The sequence below is a fragment of the Mustela erminea genome, chromosome X (assembly GCF_009829155.1).
Source record: "Mustela erminea isolate mMusErm1 chromosome X, mMusErm1.Pri, whole genome shotgun sequence".
Taxonomy (NCBI): Eukaryota; Metazoa; Chordata; class Mammalia; order Carnivora; family Mustelidae; genus Mustela; species Mustela erminea.
The window spans coordinates 54,133,405-54,156,072 of record NC_045635.1 but is presented as its reverse complement, the minus strand read 5'-3'; the positions used below and the strand labels follow the sequence as shown (position 1 = coordinate 54,156,072).

Here is a 22,668-nt window from a genome sequence, read left to right as displayed (position 1 = left end):
ATGTTTTCTCTCTTTCCTTTTGTATTTTTTAAATTTATTTTTTATTTATTTTCAGCATAACAGTATTCATTATTTTTCCACCACACCCAGTGCTCCATGCAATCCATGCCCTCTATAATACCCACCACCTGGTACCCCAACCTCCCACCCCCCCCGCCACTTCAAACCCCTAATATTGTTATTCAGAGTCCATAGTCTCTCATGGTTCACCTCCCCTTCCAATTTCCCCCAACTCCCTTCTCCTCTCTAACTCCCCATGTCCTCCATGTTATTTGTTATGCTCCACAAATAAGTGAAACCATATGATAATTGACTCTCTGCTTGACTTATTTCACTCAGCATAATCTCTTCCAGTCCCGTCCATGTTGCTACAAAAGTTGGGTATTCATCCTTTCTGATGGAGGCATAATACTCCATAGATTATATGAACCATATCTTCCTTATCCATTCGTCTGTTGAAGGGCATCTTGGTTCTTTCCATAGTTTGGCGACCGTGGCCATTGCTGCTATAAACATTGGGGTACAGAGAGCCCTTGTTTCACTACATCTGTATCTTTGGGGTAAATGCCCAGTAGTTGGATTTCAGGGTCATAGGGAAGTTCTATTTTCAATTTCTTTTTTTTTTTAAAGATTATATTTATTTATTTGACAGAGAGAGAGTACAAGCAGGCAGAGAGGCAGGCAGAGAGAGAGGAGGAAGCAGGCTCCCTGCTGAGCAGAAAGCCCGATGTGGGGCTCGATCCCAGGACCCTGGGATCATGACCTGAGCCGAAGGCAGAGGCTTTAACCCACTGAGCCACCCAGGTGCCCCACTATTTTCAATTTCTTGAGGAATCTCCACACTGTTATCCAAAGGGCTGCACCAACTTGCATTCCCACCAACAGTGGAAGAGGGTTCCCCTTTCTCCACATCCCCTCCAACACATTTTGTTTCCTGTCTTGCTAATTTTGGTGATTCTAACGGGTGTAAGGTGATATCTCAATGTGGTTTTAATTTGAATCTCCCTGAGGGCTAGTGATGATGAACATTTTTTCATGTGTCTGATAGCCATTTGTATGTCTTCATTGAAGAAGTGTCGGTTCATATCTTCTGCCCATTTTTTGATATGATTGTCTGTTTTGTGTGTGTTGAGTTTGAGGAGTTCTTTATAGATCCTGGATATCAACCTTTTGTCTGTACTGTCATTTGCAAATATCTTCTCCCATTCCGTGGGTTGCCTCTTTGTTTTCTTGACTGTTTCCTTTGCTGTGCAGAAGCTTTTGATTTTGTTGAAGTCCCAAAAGTTCATCTTCGCTTTTGTTTCCTTTGCCTTTGGAGACATATCTTGAAAGAAGTTGCTGTGGCTGATATCGAAGAGATTACTGCCTATGTTCTCCTCTAGGATTATGATGGATTCCTGTCTCACATTGAGGTCTTTTATCCATTTTGAGTTTATCTTTGTGTACAGTGTAAGAGAATGGTCAAGATTTATTCTTCTACATATAGCTGTCCAGTTTTCCCAGCACCACTTATTGAAGAGACTGTCTTTTTTCCACTGTATATTTTTTCCTGTTTTGTCGAAGCTTATTTGCCCATAGAGTTGAGGGTCCATATATGGCCTCTCTACTCTGTTCCACTGGTATATATGTCTGTTTTTATGCCAGTACCATGCTGTCTTGGTGATCACAGCTTTGTAGTAAAGCTTGACATCAGGTAGCATGATGCCCCCAGTTTTATTTTTGTTTTTCAACATTTCCTTAGCGATTCGGGGTCTCTTCTGATTCCATACAAATTTTTGGATTATTCTGCCCATTTTTCCCTTGATTATTTGGTTTTGGGGTGTTAAGATTTAGTAAGTCTTTATAGGTCTTGGACACCAACCCTTTATCTGTAATGTCATTTCAAAATATATTCAGTCATTCCATGGGTTGCCTTTGTTTTATTGAATGTTTCCTTTATTGGGTAGAAGCTTTTTATCTTGATTAAAGTCCCAAAATTTCATTTTTATGTTTGTTCCTCTTGTATTTGGAGGCATATCATGAAAGAAGTGGCTGTGGCCAGTGTCAGTAGGTTACTGCCTATGTTCTTCTCTACAAATCTGTTGGGTCCCTGTCTCACATTGAGGTCTTCATTACATTTAAAATTTATCTTTGTGTATGGAGTAAGAGAATGGTTGAGTTTCATTCTTTGATATATACCTGTCCAGTTTTCCCAGCCCCAGTAATTGAAGAGACTTCTTTCCGTTGGATATTTTTTCTTTGTCAAAGACTAGTTGTCCATAGAGTTGAGGGTCCATATCTGCCCTCTCTATTCTGTTCCACTGGTCAATGTGTCTTTTTCTGTGCCAATAAGATGCTGCCTTGGTGATCAGAGCTTCATGATATCACACGAAGTCAGGCAACATGATGCCCAAAGCTTTGTTTTTCTTTTTCAACATTTCTTTGGTGATTTGAGCCTTTTGGTGTCATATAAATTTTAGGATTGTTTGTTCCAGCACTTTGAAAAATTTCATGGGATTTTGATTGGGATGGTGTTGAAAATATAGATTGCTTTGGACAATGTAGACATTTTAACATTTATTCTTTCAATCCCTGAGCATGGGATGCTTTTCTTTTTCTATGTCTGTCTCTATTTCTTTCATAATTTTTCTGTAGTTTCTAGAGTATAGATCCTTTACCTCTTTGGTTAGGTTTATTCCTAGGTATCTTATATTGCTTAATGCTACTCTGAATGGAATTGATTCCCTAATTTCTCTTTTTACAGTTATATTGTTAGTATATAAAAGAGCAGCCGATTTGATTTGATTTTGAGTTTGACTTCTTCTTTGCCAATTTGAATATGCTTTATTTATTTTTGTTGTATGATTGCTGAGGCTAGGACTTCTAGTACTACATTGAAGATAATGTTGAGAGTGGTCATTCCTGTCTTGTTCTTGACCTTAAGGGAAAAGCTCTCAGATTTTTCACAATTGAGAATGATATTCTCTGTGTGCTCTTCATAACTGTTTTTCTTTATAAAACTGAGGAATTTTTCCTCTATTCTTACACTCTGGAAAACTTTTAATCAGGTAGGATGTTGTATTTTATCAAATGCATTTTCTGTGTCAATTGAAAGGGTCATCTGGTTCTTGTTTTCTTTTATTAATGTGTTCTACCATGTTGATTGTTTTGCAAATGTTAAACCACCATAGTGTCATGGGGATAAACCCCACCTTGCTGTGATGAATAACCCTTTTAATGTACTTTTGGATCATCTTGGCTAAGATCTTGTGGAGAATTTTAGAATCCATAGTTATCAGGTATATTGGTCTGAAATTCTGCTTTTTGATTGGGTCTTTTCCTGATTTTGGGTCAAAGTAATGTGGGCCTCATCGAATGAGTTTGGAAGTGATTCTTCTGATCCTATTTTTGAAACTTATTCAGAAAAAAAGGTATTATTTCTACTTTAAATGTTTGACAGATTTCCCCTGGGAATCCATCTGATCTTGGACTGACTCTGTTTTTTGGGCACTTTTTGATCACAGCTTCAATTTTGTTACTGGTTATTTGTCTATTAAGATTGTCTATTTCTTCCTGTTTCAGTGTAATTTATAATTTCCAGGAAAGCATCCCTTTATTCCAGTTGCTTAGTTTGTTAGCATATAGTTGCTGATAGTAATCTCTAATAATTGTTTCTATTTCCTTGGTGTTAATCATGATCTCCCTTCACTTCATTCATGATTTTATTAATTCTCTTTATTTTGGATAAGTCTACCCAGAAGTTTATTGATTTTATCAATTCTTTCAAAGAACCAGCTTCTAGTTTCTTTTTTTATCTGTTCTACTTTTTTTTTGTTGTTGTTTCTATTTCATTGATCTCTGGTTGAATCATAATTTCTCCTCTCCTGCCTGGTTTAGATTTTACTTGCTATTGTTTTTCTAGCTCATTTTCTAGCTCATTGGCTTGTGAATTGGGGATTTTTCTAATTTTATAAGAGAGGTTTATATTGCAATGTATTTCCCTCTTAGTAGCACTTTGCAGTATCCCATAAGTTTTGAAATGGCGTGTTTTTATTCTCATTAGTCCATGAATTGTTTAAGTTATCTTTCCATTTCCTGATTGAACCAATAATTCTTTAGCAGGATGCTCTTTAACTTCCAAGTGTTTGAATTTCTTCCTTTTTTTTGTGATTAAGTTCCAATTTCAAGGCATTGAGGTCTGAAAATATGGAAGGAATAATCTCAGTCTTTTAGTACAAGTTCAGACCTGATTTGTACTCCAGTATGTGGTCTATTCCAGAGAAATCTGTGTGCATTCAAGAAGAATGATATTCTGTTGTTTTAGGGTGGAATGTTCTGTACATATCTATGAAGTCCATCTGCTCCAAAATGTCATTCAAAGTTCTTGTTTCTTTGTTGAGTTTCTGGTAAGATTATCTGTCCATTGCTGTGAGTTGAATGTTGATGTCTCCTACTATTAATGTATTACTATCAATATGACTCTTTGTTGTTTTTGTTATTACTAACTGGTTTATGTAGTTGGCTGCTCATATGTTGGGTGCATAGATATTTTCAATTGTTAGATTTCCTTGTTGGATGGAAACTTTAGTTATAAACTTTAGTTATAAACCTTAGTTGAATGTCCCTCTATGTCTCTTACTACAGTCATTAGTTTAAAATCTAACTTCTGGTATGAGAATTGTTGCCCCAGCTTTCTTTTGAGGTCTGGTAGCATGATACATTATTCTCCATCACCTCACTTTCAATCTGGTGTTCTTTAAGTTCAAAATGACTCTCTTGTAGACAGCATATGGATGGTCCTTCTTTCTATGCAATCTGAAACCCTGTTCTTTTTGATGGGACCATTAAGCCCATTCACATTGAGAATAAATACTGAAAGATAAGAACTTAGTGCCATCATATTGCCTCTAAAGTTCCTGTTTCTACAGATTGTCTCTGTTAATTTCCTATCTATATTTCTCTTGGAGTCTTTCTTCTTTTATAGAATTCTCCTTAATATTTCTTGCAGGGCTGTCTTGGTGGTCACACATTCTTTCAGTCTCTGCTAGTCCTGGAAGATCTTTATCTCTCTGTACATTTTGAACAACAACCTTGTTGGATAAAGTATTTTTGGTTGCATGTTCTTCTCCTTTAGTACACTGAATATATCTGGCTTTCCAGGTCTCTGTGGACAACTCTGACGTTATTCTGATAAGGACCTCTCTATATGTAAGAAATCTCTTCTCATTAGTTGCTCTCAGCATAGGTTCCTTGACTCTAAGATTACCAAGTTTTACTATTATACAGTAAGGTGTTTTTATTGATTTGGGAGGGGTCCTCTTGGCCTGTTGGACATGAAAGCTTGTTTCCTTCCCCAGATTAAAGAAGTTCTCTGCTATGATTTGCTAAAATATATCTTCCAGTCCTCTCTCTTTCTCCACCTCCTCAGGGATCCCAATAATTTGGACATTGGAATCTTTCGTGGTGTCATTTATCTCTCTAATTCTGATCTGATGGGCTTCTAGATGTTAATCCCTAGCCTCCTTGCCTTTCTTCCTTTCAATCAGCTTATCTTCAAGATCACTAATTCATTCTTCTACCTTATTTACCCTAGCTCTTAGAGTATACAGTTTAAACTGCATCTCATTAATAGCATTTTAAATTTTGTTCTGGTTAGTTTTTATTTCTGCCCTTAAACATTTTATATTCTCACTAATGCTTTTCTCTGGCCTAACCTTTGACTTCATGATTGCTACCCTGAAGTCTACCTCTGACATCTTGCTTATATCCATATCCATTATCCATATACATATCCATATAATATATATATAATATACATATATATGTATATACATATACACACAAATTATATGTATAAATTATTATATTAAATTATATTATATCTGTAAAATACATATGTAATATTGAGTAGGGAAAAAAGACTACATTGAGGCATAGAGCTATAAAAATATAGGTTTGAAAAAGTACAAGTTAAAAAGCTACTCTGAGAGGAGGAGTCAAGATGGCGGAGAAGTAGCAGGCTGAGACTGCTTCAGCTAGCCGGAGATCAGCTAGATAGCTTGTCTAAAGATTGCAAACACCTGAAAATCCATCGGCAGATCGAAGAGAAGAAGAACAGCAATTCTGGAAACAGAAAAACAACCACTTTCTGAAAGGTAGGACCGGCGGAGAAGTGAATCCAAAGCGACGGGAAGATAGACCCCGGGGGGGAGGGGCTGGCTCCCGGCAAGCGGCGGAGCAACGGCGCACAAAATCAGGACTTTTAAAAGTCTGTTCCGCTGAGGGACATCGCTCCAGAGGCTAAACCGGGGCGAAGCCCACGCGGGGTCAGCGTGGCCTCAGGTCCCGCAGGGTCACAGAAGGAGCAGGGGTGTCTGAGTGTCGCAGACCTTGCGGGTATTGGAACGGGAAAGCCGGCTACAGAGACAGAGCCGACAGTAAGCTCACAGCTCGGTGTTACCTTGAACTGGTCGCAGGCTCGGAGAGCTCGGAGCGCGGCCGGAGGTCAGGCAGACGGGAGTAACTGGGTGCTGTTCTCTGAGGGCGCACTGAGGAGTGCGGCCCTGGGCTCTCGGCTCCTCCGGGCCAGAGACCAGGAGGCCGCCATTTGTATTCCCGTCCTCCGGAACTCTACGGAAAGCGCTCAGGGAACAAAAGCTCCTGAAAGCAAACCCGAGCGGATTACTCACCCCGGCCCCGGGTAAGGGCGGTGTAATTCCGCCTGGGGCAAAGACACTTGAGAATCACTACAACAGGCCCCTCCCCCAGAAGATCAACAAGAAATCCAGCCGAGACCAAGTTCATCTACCAAGGAGTGCGGTTTCAATACCAAGGAGAGCAGCAGAATTCCAGAGGAGGAGAAAGCCAAGCACGGAACTCATGGCTTTTTCCCTGTGATTTTTTTTTAGTCTTGCAGTTAATTTAATTTTTTTCTTTTTCATTTTTTTTTTTTTTCTCGCCTTCGGGTAATTTTTTTTTTTTTTTAACTGTTACCTTTTTCTTTTTTAACGATTTTTTACTAGTTTATCTAATATATATATTTTTTCTTTTTTACATTTTTCTTAGGTGTTTTCCTTTTTTTTTTTAATTCTTCTCTTTTCTTTTTTCTTTTTTTTTTTCTTTTTTCCTTTTTCTTTTTTTTTCTTTCTTCCTTTTTGAACCTCTTTTTATCCCCTTCTCCCCCCTCACGATTTTGGATCTCTTCTAATTTGGTTAAAGCATTTTTTCCTGGGGTTGTTGCCACCCTTTTAGTATTTTACTTGCCCCTTCATATACTCTTATCTGGACAAAATGACAAGACGGAAAAATTCAACACAAAAAAAAGAACAAGAGGCAGTACCGAAGGCTAGGGACCTAATCAATACAGACATTGGTAATATGTCAGATCTAGAGTTCAGAATGACAATTCTCAAGGTTCTAGCCGGGCTCGAAAAAGGCATGGAAGATATTAGAGAAACCCTCTCAAGAGATATAAAAGCCCTTTCTGGAGAAATAAAAGAACTAAAATCTAACCAAGTTGAAATCAAAAAAGCTATTAATGAAGTGCAATCAAAAATGGAGGCTCTCACTGCTAGGATAAATGAGGCAGAAGAAAGAATTAGTGATATAGAAGACCAAATGACAGAGAATAAAGAAGCTGAGCAAAAGAGGGACAAACAGCTACTGGACCACGAGGGGAGAATTCGAGAGATAAGTGACACCATAAGACGAAACATTAGAATAATTGGGATTCCAGAAGAAGAAGAAAGAGAGAGGGGAGCAGAAGGTATACTGGAGAGAATTATTGGGGAGAATTTCCCCAATATGGCAAAGGGAACGAGCATCAAAATTCAGGAGGTTCAGAGAACGCCCCTCAAAATCAATAGGAATAGGCCCACACCCCGTCACCTAATAGTAAAATTTACAAGTCTCAGTGACAAAGAGAAAATCCTGAAAGCAGCCCGGGAAAAGAAGTCTGTAACATACAATGGTAAAAATATTAGATTAGCAGCTGACTTATCCACAGAGACCTGGCAGGCCAGAAAGAGCTGGCATGATATTTTCAGAGCACTAAACGAGAAAAACATGCAGCCAAGAATACTATATCCAGCTAGGCTATCATTGAAAATAGAAGGAGAGATTAAAAGCTTCCAGGACAAACAAAAACTGAAATAATTTGCAAATACCAAACCAGCTCTACAGGAAATATTGAAAGGGGTCCTCTAAGCAAAGAGAGAGCCTACAAGTGGTAGATCAGAAAGGAACAGAGACCATATACAGTAACAGTCAACTTACAGGCAATACAATGGCACTAAATTCATATCTCTCAATAGTTACCCTGAATGTTAATGGGCTAAATGCCCCTGTCAAAAGACACAGGGTATCAGAATGGATAAAAAAACAAAACCCATCTATATGTTGCCTCCAAGAAACTCATTTTAAGCCCGAAGACACCTCCAGATTTAAAGTGAGGGGGTGGAAAAGAATTTACCATGCTAATGGACATCAGAAGAAAGCAGGAGTGGCAATCCTTATATCAGATCAATTAGATTTTAAGCCAAAGACTATAATAAGAGATGAGGAAGGACACTATATCATACTCAAAGGGTCTGTCCAACAAGAAGATTTAACAATTTTAAATATTTATGCCCCCAACGTGGGAGCAGCCAACTATATAAACCAATTAATAACAAAATCAAAGAAACACATCAACAATAATACAATAATAGTAGGGGACTTTAACACTCCCCTCACTGAAATGGACAGATCATCCAAGCAAAAGATCAGCAAGGAAATAAAGGCCTTAAACGACACACTGGATCAGATGGACATCACAGATATATTCAGAATATTTCATCCCAAAGCAACAGAATACACATTCTTCTCTAGTGCACATGGAACATTCTCCAGAATAGATCACATCCTCGGTCCTAAATCAGGACTCAACCGGTATCAAAAGATTGGGATCATTCCCTGCATATTTTCAGACCACAATGCTCTAAAGCTAGAACTCAACCACAAAAGGAAGTTTGGAAAGAACCCAAATACATGGAGACTAAACAGCATCCTTCTAAAAAATGAATGGGTCAACCGGGAAATTAAAGAAGAATTGAAAAAAATCATGGAAACAAATGATAATGAAAATACAACGGTTCAAAATCTGTGGGACACAACAAAGGCAGTCCTGAGAGGAAAATATATAGCGGTACAAGCCTTTCTCAAGAAACAAGAAAGGTCTCAGGTACACAACCTAACCCTACACCTAAAGGAGCTGGAGAAAGAACAAGAAAGAAACCCTAAGCCCAGCAGGAGAAGAGAAATCATAAAGATCAGAGCAGAAATCAATGAAATAGAAACCAAAAAAACAATAGAACAAATCAACGAAACTCGGAGCTGGTTCTTTGAAAGAATTAATAAAATTGATAAACCCCTGGCCCGACTTATCAAAAAGAAAAGAGAAAGGACCCAAATAAATAAAATCATGAATGAAAGAGGAGAGATCACAACTAACACCAAAGAAATCCAAACTATTATAAGAACATACTATGAGCAACTCTACGCCAATAAATTTGACAATCTGGAAGAAATGGATGCATTCCTAGAAACATATAAACTACCACAACTGAACCAGGAAGAAATAGAAAGCCTGAACAGACCCATAACCAGTAAGGAGATTGAAACAGTTATTAAAAATCTCCAAACAAACAAAAGCCCAGGGCCAGACGGCTTCCCGGGGGAATTCTACCAAACATTTAAAGAAGAACTAATTCCTATTCTCCTGAAACTGTTCCAAAAAATAGAAATGGAAGGAAAACTTCCAAACTCATTTTATGAGGCCAGCATCACCTTGATCCCAAAACCAGACAAGGATCCCACCAAAAAAGAGAGCTATAGACTGATATCCTTGATGAACACAGATGCGAAAATACTCAACAAAATACTAGCCAATAGGATTCAACAGTACATTAAAAAGATTATTCACCACGACCAAGTGGGATTTATTCCAGGGCTGCAAGGTTGGTTCAACATCCGCAAATCAGTCAATGTGATACAACACATCAATAAAAGAAAGAACAAGAACCATATGATACTCTCAATAGATGCTGAAAAAGCATTTGACAAAGTACAGCATCCCTTCCTGATCAAAACTCTTCAAAGTGTAGGGATAGAGGGCACATACCTCAATATCATCAAAGCCATCTATGAAAAACCCACCGCAGATATCATTCTCAATGGAGAAAAACTGAAAGCTTTTCCGCTAAGGTCAGGAACACGGCAGGGATGTCCATTATCACCACTGCTATTCAACATAGTACTAGAGGTCCTAGCCTCAGCAATCAGACAACAAAAGGAAATTAAAGGCATCCAAATCGGCAAAGAAGAAGTCAAATTATCACTCTTCGCAGATGATATGATACTATATGTGGAAAACTCAAAGACTCCACTCCAAAACTGCTAGAACTTATACAGGAATTCAGTAAAGTGTCAGGATATAAAATCAATGCACAGAAATCAGTTGCATTTCTCTACACCAACAGCAAGACAGAAGAAAGAGAAATTAAGGAGTCAATCCCATTTACAATTGCACCCAAAACCATAAGATACCTAGGAATAAACCTAACCAAAGAGACACAGAATCTATACTCAGAAAACTATAAAGTACTCATGAAAGAAATTGAGGAAGACACAAAGAAATGGAAAAATGTTCCATGCTCCTGGATTGGAAGAATAAATATTGTGAAAATGTCTATGCTACCTAAAGCAATCTACACATTTAATGCAATTCCTATCAAAGTACCATCCATCTTTTTCAAAGAAATGGAACAAATAATGCTAAAATTTATATGGAACCAGAAAAGACCTCGAATAGCCAAAGGGATATTGAAAAAGAAAGCCAACGTTGGTGGCATCACAATTCCGGATTTCAAGCTCTATTACAAAGCTGTCGTCATCAAGACAGCATGGTACTGGAACAAAATCAGACACATAGATCAATGGAACAGAATAGAGAGCCCAGAAATAGACCCTCAACTCTATGGTCAACTAATCTTCGACAAAGCAGGAAAGAATGTCCAATGGCAAAAAGACAGCCTCTTCAATAAATGGTGCTGGGAATATTGGACAGCCACATGCAGAAAAATGAAATTGGACCATTTCCTTACACCACACACAAAAATAGACTCAAAATGGATGAAGGACCTCAATGTGCGAAAGGAATCCATCAAAATCCTTGAGGAGAACACAGGCAGCAACCTCTTTGACCTCAACCGCAGCAACATCTTCCTAGGAACAACGCAAAAGGCAAGGGAAGCAAGGGCAAAAATGAACTATTGGGATTTCATCAAGATCAAAAGCTTTTGCACAGCAAAGGAAACAGTTAACAAAATCAAAAGACAACTGACAGAATGGGAGAAGATATTTGCAAACGACATATCAGATAAAGGACTAGTGTCCAGAATCTATAAAGAACTTAGCAAACTCAACACCCAAAGAACAAATAATCCAATCAAGAAATGGGCAGAGGACATGAACAGACATTTCTGCAAAGAAGACATCCAGATGGCCAACAGACACATGAAAAAGTGCTCCATATCACTCGGCATCAGGGAAATACAAATCAAAACCACAATGAGATATCACCTCACACCAGTCAGAATGGCTAAAATAAACAAGTCAGGAAATGACAGATGCTGGCGAGGATGCGGAGAAAGGGGAACCCTCCTACACTGTTGGTGGGAATGCAAGCTGGTGCAGCCACTCTGGAAAACAGCATGGAGGTTCCTCAAAATGTTGAAAATAGAACTGCCCTATGACTCAGCAATTGCACTATTGGGTATTTACCCTAAGGATACAAACGTAGTGATCCAAAGGGGCACATGCACCCGAATGTTTATAGCAGCAATGTCCACAATAGCCAAACTATGGAAAGAACCTAGATGTCCATCAACAGATGAATGGATCAAGAAGATGTGGTATATATACACAATGGAATACTATGCAGCCATCAAAAGAAATGAAATCTTGCCATTTGCGACAACATGGATGGAACTAGAGCGTATCATGCTTAGCGAAATAAGTCAAGCAGAGAAAGACAACTATCATATGATCTCCTTGATATGAGGACGTGGTGATGCAACATGGGGGCTTAAGTGGGTAGGAGAAGAATAAATGAAACAAGATGGGATTGGGAGGGAGACAAACCATAAGTGACTTTTAATCTCACAAAACAAACTGAGGGTTGCTGGGGGGAGGGGGTTTGGGAGAAGGGGGTGGGATTATGGACATTGGGGAGGGTATGTGCTTTGGTGAGTGCTGTGAAGTGTGTAAACCTGGTGATTCAGACCTGTACCCCTGGGGATAGAGTATTATGCCTCCATCAGAAAGGATGAATACCCAACTTTTGTAGCAACATGGACGGGACTGGAAGAGATTATGCTGAGTGAAATAAGTCAAGCAGAGAGAGTCAATTATCATATGGTTTCACTTATTTGTGGAGCATAACAAATAGCATGGAGGACATGGGGACTTAGAGTGGAGAAGGGAGTTGGGGAAAATTGGAAGGGGAGGTGAACCATGAGAGACTATGGACTCTGAAAAACAATCTGAGGGTTTTGAAGGGACGGGGGGTGGGAGGTTGGGGTACCAGGTGGTGGGTATTATAGAGGGCACGGATTGCATGGAGCACGGGGTGTGGTACAAAAATAATGAATACTGTTATGCTGGAAATAAAAAAAAATAAAATAAAAAGCTACTCTGAAATATGGTATCTTAAACATCTATTTGAAATGAGAAAAAGGTAAAAAGAAATAACAGGGAAGAATAAGAGAACTAATGAAAAGAAAGAGTGTTGTATCTGACAAATACACAAGCTATTAGGCAAAACCTGAAGCTCAATATACTATTTTCCCCTAGTTTTGGGGTTTTACAGTTTTATGATAACTCTAGAGTTGTCCTCTTATTCTTCTAGCGTTTCTTCTGGGGGAGGGACCTGTCATGGTGTTTCTCAGGAAACCCTGCTTGGGCAGAGTTGTCCTGCCCCTTTAGAGAGGCTAGCCTCAGCGGAAACTGGATTTTTGAGCTTTTGTTCTCTTATGGTTTTCTGTGCCTCTTCTGAGGGTCAAAGCAAAAATGGCAGCACCCAGACCTCTGCCCCAGATCTGAGAATTAACAGTCTGCTCTTATCTGAACCCTCCAGAACACACAGTCTTTGTTTCTATAGGTACCACTGAAATCCACAGCCTCCCAGGAGTAGTCCATTGCCCTTATCAACCTTCTCTGTGATCTACCCAGGGACCTGGACTTGTCTCTATCTTTTGTGCTTCTAAAACAGGGAGCAGTCCCAGGTTCACACGTGTGCCTCCACAGCTCCTAGATCCTTTCTGAGCACTACTCTAAAGCACTTCTATGGCTTTTACAGCTCTGTGAGTTTTTGCCTGGTCCCTAGCACAAGATGCTTTTGCACTCCAGCATTATATCAACTTCCTGGCACCAGCTTATGGTGGCTCTCTCCCTCTTCTGTCTTATTCTGATATCTGCCCACAGAATCACTACTCCACCCTTTCTACCTCAAAAGGCAGTGCTATCTGCTTGTTGAGATCCAGGTACATATTCTTAGACCTTAGGTTGATTTCATGGGTGTTCAGAATTGTTTGGTAGATAGCCAACTAAACTCAGGAGAACCAATTGAAATAGGGCCCACTACTCCCCTGCCATCTTCCTCCATTCTCCCAGAAAAATTATATTTTAAACCAGAAACAAATGGAAAGATATCCTATATTCATAAATAGGAAGAATTAATGTTGTTAATTTACACTTTACCCAAAGCAATCCATGGATTCAATGCAATCCCTAACAAAACACCAACAGCATTTTTTTCCCATTAACCTAAATCAAATAATACTAAAATTTGTATGGAAATACAAAAGACCCAAAATAAACAAAAAAAAAATCTTGAGAAAGTAAACAAAGATGGAAGAATTACAGCTCCAGATTTCAAGATGTACTACAAAGCTCTAATAATCAAAACAGTATGGTACTTGCACAAAAATGAATCAATGGAAAATAAATCAAAGGAAAAAATAAATCAATGGAACAGAATAGGGACCTAGAAATAAACCCATAGTTATATGGTTATTAATGTATAAGAAAGGAGATAAGCATATATAACAGGGGAAATGGAGTCTCTTTAATAAATGGTGTTGCAAAAACTACACAGCTACAGGTAAAATAATGAAACTTGAGCCCTTTTAATGTCGTGCACAAATATAAATTCAAAATGAATTCAAGACCTAACTGTGACACTAGAAGCCATAAAAATTGTAGAAAAAAACCACAATAATTTCTTTGACACTGGTCCTAGCAATATTTTTCTAGATACGTCTCCTAAGGCAAGGGATAGAAAAGGAAAAATAAACTGTTGGGACTACAAGAAAATAAAACTTTAGCATAGTAAAAGGAAGTTATCAACAAAACAAAACAAAATAGTGAACCTGACCAATGGAGAAGATATTTACAAAGGATATGGGGTTAGTATCCAAAATATATAAAGAATTTAAGCAACTCAATGTGAAAAAACAAATAATTTCTTTTAAAAATAAGCAGAGAACCTAAATAGATGTTTTTCTGAAGAAGACATACAAATGGCCAATAAACACATAAAAATATGCTCAACATCACTAATCATCAGAGAAAGGCAAATCAAAATCACAATGAAATATTACTTTATACTAGCCAGAATGGCTAAAATGAAAAAGATAAGAAATAACAAGGCCTCATGAGGATGTGGAGAAAAAGGAACCCTTATGTACTGTTGGTGAGGATGCAAGTTCATGTAGTCACTGTTGAAAATAATATGGAGTCCCTCAAAAAATTAAAAATAAAAATTTTCTATGATCTAGTAGGTGCACTATTAGGAATTTACCCAAAGAAAATTAAAACACTAACTCATAAATATGTTTGCATGCTTATGTTTATTGAAGATTTATTTACAGTGGCCAAGATATGAAACCAAACCCCAAGTATCCACTGGTAGGCAACTGGATAAGGAAAATGTTATATATATATATGTATATATACATATATATACCCTATATATATACATACATATATGGCTCTCATACATACATGATACATACATACATATATGTATGTATATATACTATATATGTATATACACATATATATGTATACACACACAGAATATTTTATATATATACATACATATATGTATATATATACATATATATGTGTGTATATATATACATGTATACACACACACACAGAATATTTTACAACCATAAAAAAGATGATATTGTGCCATTTACAACAACATATATCGACCTAGAGGATATTATGCTGAGTGAAATAAGTTAGACTGTGAAAGAAAAAGCACCATATAAAGTCACTTACATGTGGAGTCTAAAAAATATAATAATAAATGAAGAGAAGAATCAGACCTTTAAATACAGAGAATAAAGTGATGGCTACCAGAGGGAAGAGGTTGAGTAGTTGGGAAAAATGAGTGATGGGAAGTGGAAAATATGGGCTTCCTGTTACAGACTAACTAAGTCACAGGAATTAAAGGTACATCATAAGAAATATAATCATTGATATTGCAGTAGTGATGTGTGGGAACATATAGTAACTACACTTTTGGTAAAAATGTCATAATACATAAATTTGTGGAATCATTATGCTGTACACCTGAAACTAAAGTAACATTGTGTGTAAACTATATTGTCATACACACACACACACACACACACACACACACACACACACACATGCTTTCTTTCTCAAATAAATAAATAAATAAATAAAACCTTCTATAAAAATGAACATCTGGAAAAAATGAGAGGCAAACCAAGAAACAGCCCCTTAATTATGGAGAACAAACTAATGATTACCAGAGAGGAGATGGGCTGGGGAATGGGTTTAACAAGTGATGGGAATTAAGGCAGGCACTTGTGATGAGCACTGGGTGTTGTATGTTAGTGTTGAATCACTAAACTATACTTGAAACTAACATTACCCTGTATGTTTACTAACAATTTTTAAATAAAAACTTAAAGAAAAAGGAAATAAAACATGTTGGTGAGAACATGGAGGAAATGAAACCCTCATGCACTGTTTGTAAGGTTGTAAACTTGTGCAACCACTTTGGAAAGCACTACTTTAATTTCCTTAAGAAGTTAAAAGTAGAACTACAGTATGATCCAGTGCTTTCAATTATGGGTATTCATCTGAAGGAAAAAAAAATACTAACTCAAAAAGATACACACATTCCTGTGTTTGCTATAGCATTAATTACAATATCTATGATATGAAAACAACTTAAGAGTCTACTGATGGATGAATAGATAAAGAAGTTATAAGATATATAATAGAATGTCATTCAGTCATGAGAAAGAAATAAATCCTGCCATATCACTGCTTGTCAGAAAGAGAAAGAAAAATACTGTATGATCTCTGGAACATGCAGAATCTAAAACAAAATAAAAAACAAAACAGGGGAAGCCTCTTACACTGTTGGTGGGAATGCAAGTTGATGCAGCCTCTTTGGAGAACAGTGTGGAGATTCCTCAAGAAATTAAAAATAGAACTTCCCTATGACCCTGCAATTGCATTCTTTGGTATTTACCCCGAAGATACAGATGTCGTGAAAAGAAGGGCCATCTGTACCCCAATGTTTATAGAAGCAATGGCCACGGTTGCCAAACTATGGAAAGAACCAAGATGTCCTTCAACGGACGAATGGATAAGGAAGATGTGGTCCATATACACTATGGAGTATTATGCCTCCATCAGAAAGGACGAATACCCAACTTTTGTAGCAACATGGATGGGACTGGAAGAGATTATGCTGAGTGAAATAAGTCAATCAGAGAGAGTCAATTATCCTATGGTTTCACTTATTTGTGGAGCATAACAAATATCATGGAGGACAAGGGGTGTTAGAGAGGAGAAGAGAGTTGGGATAAATTGAAAGGGGAGGTGAATCATGAGAGACTATGGACTCTGAAAAACAATCTGAGGGGTTTGAAGTGGCGGGGGTGTGGGAGGTTGGGGTAACAGGTGGTGGGTATTATAGAGATCACGGATTGCATGGAGCACTGGGTGTGGTGAAAAAATAATGAATACTGTTTTTCTGAAAATAAATAAATAAATCTAATTAAAAAAAAAAAACTTAATTCCCCGCCCAAATCCCCAAAACCTTATTGATACAAAGAACAGAGTATTGGTTGACAGAAGTTGGGGGTATAGAGTTGAATAAATTATGAAATAGATATGTTTATTTTATTTTGTTATATTATATTAGTCACCATATAGTACATCATTAGTTTTTGATGTAGTGTTACATGATTCATTGTTTGTATATAACACCCTTCATGCAATACATGCTCTCCTTAATACCCATCATATGGCTACCCATACTCCACCCCTTCCCCTCTAAAACCCTCAGTTTGTTTTCCCAGAGTCCATAGTCTCTCATGGACATCTCCCCCTCCAATTCCCCCCCTCATGTTTTTCTTCCTTCTCCTAATGTCCTTCATGCTATTCCTTATCTTCCAAAAATAAATGAAACCACATCATAATTGACTTTAAGCAATAATCTCCTCCAGTTCTATCCATGTTGATGCAAAAGTTGGGTAATCATAATTTTAATATTCCATTGTATATATAGACAACATTGTCTTTATCCATTTATCTATTGAAGGGCATCTCAGCTCTTTCCACAGTGTAGCTATTGTGGACATTGTTACTATGAACATTGGATTAAATGTGCTCCGTCATTCACTGTATCTGTACCTTTGGGGTAAATAGCCAGTAGTGCAATTGTTGGGTCATAGGGTGGCTCTATTTCTAATTTTTTGAGGAATCTCCGCACTGTTTTCCAATGTGGTTGTACCAACTTGCAGTCTCACCAACAGTGTACAAAAGTTCCATTTTCTCCACAGCCTCTCCAACATTTTTTCTTGCATTGTCATTTTTTTTCCCATTCTAACTGGTGTAATGTGGTATCTCAATGTGGTTTTGATTTGAATTTCCCTGATGGCTAATGATGATAAACATTTTTTTTTTTTTAATGTGTCAGTTAGTCATTTGTATGTTTTCTTTGGAGAAGTGTCTGTTCATGTCTTCTGCCCATTTTTGGACTTGACTATTTGTTTTTGGAAGTTGAGTTTATGTTCTTTATAGATCTTGGATATTAGCCCTTTATCTGTACTGTCATTTGAAAATATCTTCTCCTATTATGTGGGTTACTTTTTTGTTTTGTTGACTGTTTCCTTCTTACAGAAACTTTTTATCTTGATGAAGTCCCCAAAGTTCATTTCCACTTTTGTTTCCCTTGCATTTGGAGACATGTCATTAAAGAAGTTGCTGTGGCCAATGCCAAAAAGGTTAGTGCCTATGTTCCCCTCTAGGATTCTGATGGATTCCTGTCTCATATTAAGGTCTTTGATCCATTTTGAGTTTACCAATTTGTATGGTGTAAGAAAACGGGCATGTTTCATTCTTCTGTATATAGCTGTCCAATTATCCCAACACCATTTATTGAAGAGACTAGTTTTATTCTGTTGGATATCCCCCACACTGTTTGTTGATTTCATAAAATACATCAATTAAAAACCCACAGTGAAAAAAAAAAAAAAACCCACAGTGAATTTCATTCTCAATGGGGAATACCTGAAAACTTTTCCCTTAAGATCGGGAACGTGACAAGGATGCCTACTCTTGCCACTATTTTTCAACATAGTACTAGAAATCCTAGCAATAGCAATCAGAAAACAAAAAGAAATAAAGGCTATTCAAATTGGAAAAAAAATGAGTCAAACTCTTCTCTTTGCAGATGACATGATACTTTATCTGGAAAACCAAAAGACTTAATCCCCAATTTACTAGAACCCATACAGCAATTCAGTAATGTGGCAGGATACAAAATCAATGCACAGAGATCGTTGCTTTCTTATACCCTAACAATGAAACTGTAGAAAGGGAAATTAGAGAATTGGTTCCTTTTACAATAGCACCAAAAACGATACAATAATTTGGAATAAATCGAGCCAAAGGAGTAAAGGGCCTATACTCTAGGAAATACAGAACACTCATGAAAGAATTCGAAGAGGACACAAAAAGATGAAAAAACATTTCATTCTTATTGATCAGATGAATAAACATTGTTAAAATCTCTGAGCTGACCAGAGCAATCTATAATTTCAATGCCATTCTGATCAAAATACCAATGGCATTTTCCAAGTACTGGGACAAACAGTACTAAAATTTGCATGGAACCAGAAAATATCCAAAATCCCCAAGGAAATGTTGAAAAAGAAAAACGAAACTGGGGGCATCATGTTGCCTAATTTCAAGCTATATTACAAAGCTATGATCACCAATACCACCTGGTACTGGGCAGAGAAACAGACAAATATACCAATGGAATAGAGTAGAAAGCCTAGATATGGACCCTCAACTCTTTGGTAAAAAAATCTTCGACAGTGTTGAGAAAGAAGTTCATGACAAAAAATGTCTACATTAAGAAGCAAGAAAGATCCCAAATAAACAATTTAACTCTACACCCTAGTGAACTAAGAAAAGAAAAAAACTGAGCCCAAAGTCAGAAGAAGAAAATAAATAATAGACATTAGAGCAGGAATAAATGAGATAGAGAACAGAAAAAATATATAAAAGATAAACTAAAGCAAGAGTTGATGCTTTGAAGAGATAAACAAAATTGACAAAAACTTAGTTAAGGGGAATGATGGTGGAGAAGTAGGAGACCCTGTTTCAACCAGTCCCCTAAGCTGCTCTAAATATCTACCAGAACACTCTGAACACCCATGAAATCAGCCTGAGATGTAAGATTATACACTTCTGGATCTCTGTGAGGAAAGAAGACATTAGTGTAGAGGAAAAGCAGAGTGGGAATGCTCAAACTGATATCAGAGGATAACCAGAAGGGGGAGGGAGCCATCAGAAGTGATCCATTGGAAAGTAATACTCCAATATGAAAGTGCTCTGTGATTGGGGACCAGCATTAACTTGGAGTCTGGTTAAAAGCACTCAAAAAGAGCAAAAGATCTTAAGGAACAACTTGTGGAATTGGGTGGTCATGGGCACTGGCTTAAGCCCACGGACACAGGACGGCCACCGCCAGTGACCACCCATGCCAGAGAGAGTGCAGTGGAGCCTCTGGTTCCTGGTCCCTGAGCACCTGGAATTGTGGTCTTGCACCACCGCATGGCTTGGCTCTCTCCTAACCTACCCTTGAGGGAGTCTGGTGTGGGCACCAGCCTGCACTCTCTAGAACCACACCCTTTTGCAATCTGCAAGCACTGTGCAATTGGGGTCTGACTGCATTCCCTGTCCGTGCCTGTGAAAGCTTGGTGTGGGAACTAGCCAGTGGTCTCTAGGACTGGCCAAGGTTTGGGAAGCTCACAGCCCATGCCTGCAGGAACTTGGGATAAACTCTGGTCGGGGTTCCCCAGAAAAGGCAGCCTTCTGCAACCTGGGTTACTGAGAGCACCTGGTGGCATGGGCCTGGTCCCCAGACTGCAGTCCTGGCAAAGGCAGCCACTGGAAGTGGGTTCCTGGACCAATATCGCTTGTGGTTTTAGTGGCACAGGGTTGCAGAAACAAGTGGATGCTTCAGGTGACCCAAGACAGTGGCTGGGGAGCACACAGCCTGTGGGAAGTTGTGCTGATCAACGGAGTTTGCAAAGGGGGAGTCTGTGTGCTCTGGACCACCTGGAGGGGAGCAGACAGAGGCTTCTCTCTGAGGCAGAAATTTGGGTGCAGTTTGTTTTCCACTAAACCTCTGAAAACCTGCAAAAAGACCCCGGGAAACAAACTCCAGAGAACAAAAGCCTGAAAAACCAGTTTCCACAGAGCCCAGCCCCTAGATAGGGGTTAGGACAACTCAACCCAAGCAAGACTGCCTGAAAAGCAGTGCGGGCAGGCCCCTCCCCCAGTTGGCAAACCAAAAGAATGAGAAGACAATCACCACTGTAAAACCCAAACATCTGGGGAAAACAATATATTAAGTTCTCGGTATTGCTCTAAAACCTGTATATTTCATAGATACAACTTTTCTTAATTCATTTTCATGATTCTTGTTCTTTTAAGTTGTTTAAACTACTTACCATTACAACTAGAGGTTTAATACAACATATCCCATAATAACCTTTTAACTTGAACTTTTTTTCATACATATACCTTTGTTTTTCTTTCTCTTTTCTTTTTAAAAATTTTTTAATACATATAGATATAAGCTTCAAGGTAATCCTTTTTCCCTATTCAATTCTAACCCTATATATAAAGCAGTTTTAATCTCCCTATCTCTGGAAAGTTGACATTATTGACATACATTAAAGTTGACATTAATGACATACATTAACAAATATATCAAGATCCACCCAGGAAGAATCAGAATAAACTTCCTCGCCCAAGTCAGGGATTTATAAACACCCTCCCATCTTTTCCTTCTGTCAGTGTTTCTGTATATTTGTTTTTGTTCTGGTATTATATAAATCTTTTTCTTGGGGTTCATTTTGGCTGGGTTCTTTTTTATTTTCTTGTCATTGACCTTTGTTGGTCTATTCATTTGTCCGTTTTTGTTTATATACCTTATAAATCTTACTTTTGGGGCTCATTCTTGCTGGGTTTTCTCTTTTTATTTTCCATTCTCTCTCTTTCTCCCTCCCTTTATTCTTTTTTCTTTCTTTTTGGTTGTGACTTCCAATTTCTTTGAAGCATTTCAGGGTGCAACTTGCCTGGATCATGGTTGATATATTCAGCTATACATCTCCTCAATCATCTCTCATCAAATAACTAGGAGGAGGAACATCCAAAAGGGGAAAAATTCAGAGACTGTACCCTATCCCTCAGAACTATTGGCTATGGACATAAATGGTATGTTGGAAAGGTAATTCAGGATAACAACTATCCAGACAATGGCTAGGTTGGAGGACACCATTAGTGACAACATAGAATCTCTAAGGGCAAAAGTGAAAACTAACCTGGCAAAAGTTAAAAATGATATTAATGAGATCCAATCTAATTTAAATACCCTAACAGCTGGAGTAACTGGGGCATAAAGTAGAATTAATGATATAGAAGATATACTGATAGAAAAAAACGGAATAAGAAAGAGGCCTGGAACAAAAAGCTTATAAGACATAAAATTAGAATTAGGGAATTAAATGATGCCATGAAACGTTCCAACATCAGAATTTTTGGGATCCCTGAGGGGGTGGAGAAAGAGATAAGACTAGAATATTTAGTTGAATAAATTCTGGATGAAAATTTCCCCAATATGGGTAATGGAACAAGCATTCATGTCCTAGAGGTAGAAAAGACCCCTCTGAAGGTCAATGAATCTAGAAAGACCTCGAGACACTTGATTGTGAAATTCATAAATCATATTAGACAAGAGTTTCTAAGGGCAGCTAAGGGGAAGAGATTCCCTACTTACAGAGGAAGGCCCATCAGAATAACATCATACCTGTTCACAGAAACCGGGCAAGCCAGAAAAGACTGGGAAGATATATTCAGGGCATAAAATGAGAAAAACATGCAGCTAAGAATACTTTATCGAGCAAGGCTGACATTCAAAATGGATGGGGAGACAAAGAGCCTCCAAGATAGGCAAGATTTAAAAGAGTATGTGACCACCAAGCCAGTACCTCAAGAAACATTAAAGGGGGGTGG

General features: G+C 38.0%; 1 long non-coding RNA gene across 1 annotated transcript; it reads left to right on the top strand.

The window, feature by feature from the left end:
- The first annotated feature begins 1,951 nt into the window (after window positions 1–1,951).
- On the top strand, window positions 1,952–18,404 carry LOC116582882. Its single transcript, XR_004282545.1, has 3 exons — window positions 1,952–2,046; window positions 5,970–5,974; window positions 18,360–18,404. It is a non-coding gene; the product is annotated as an uncharacterized LOC116582882 (long non-coding RNA).
- Window positions 18,405–22,668: the final 4,264 nt, after the last annotated feature.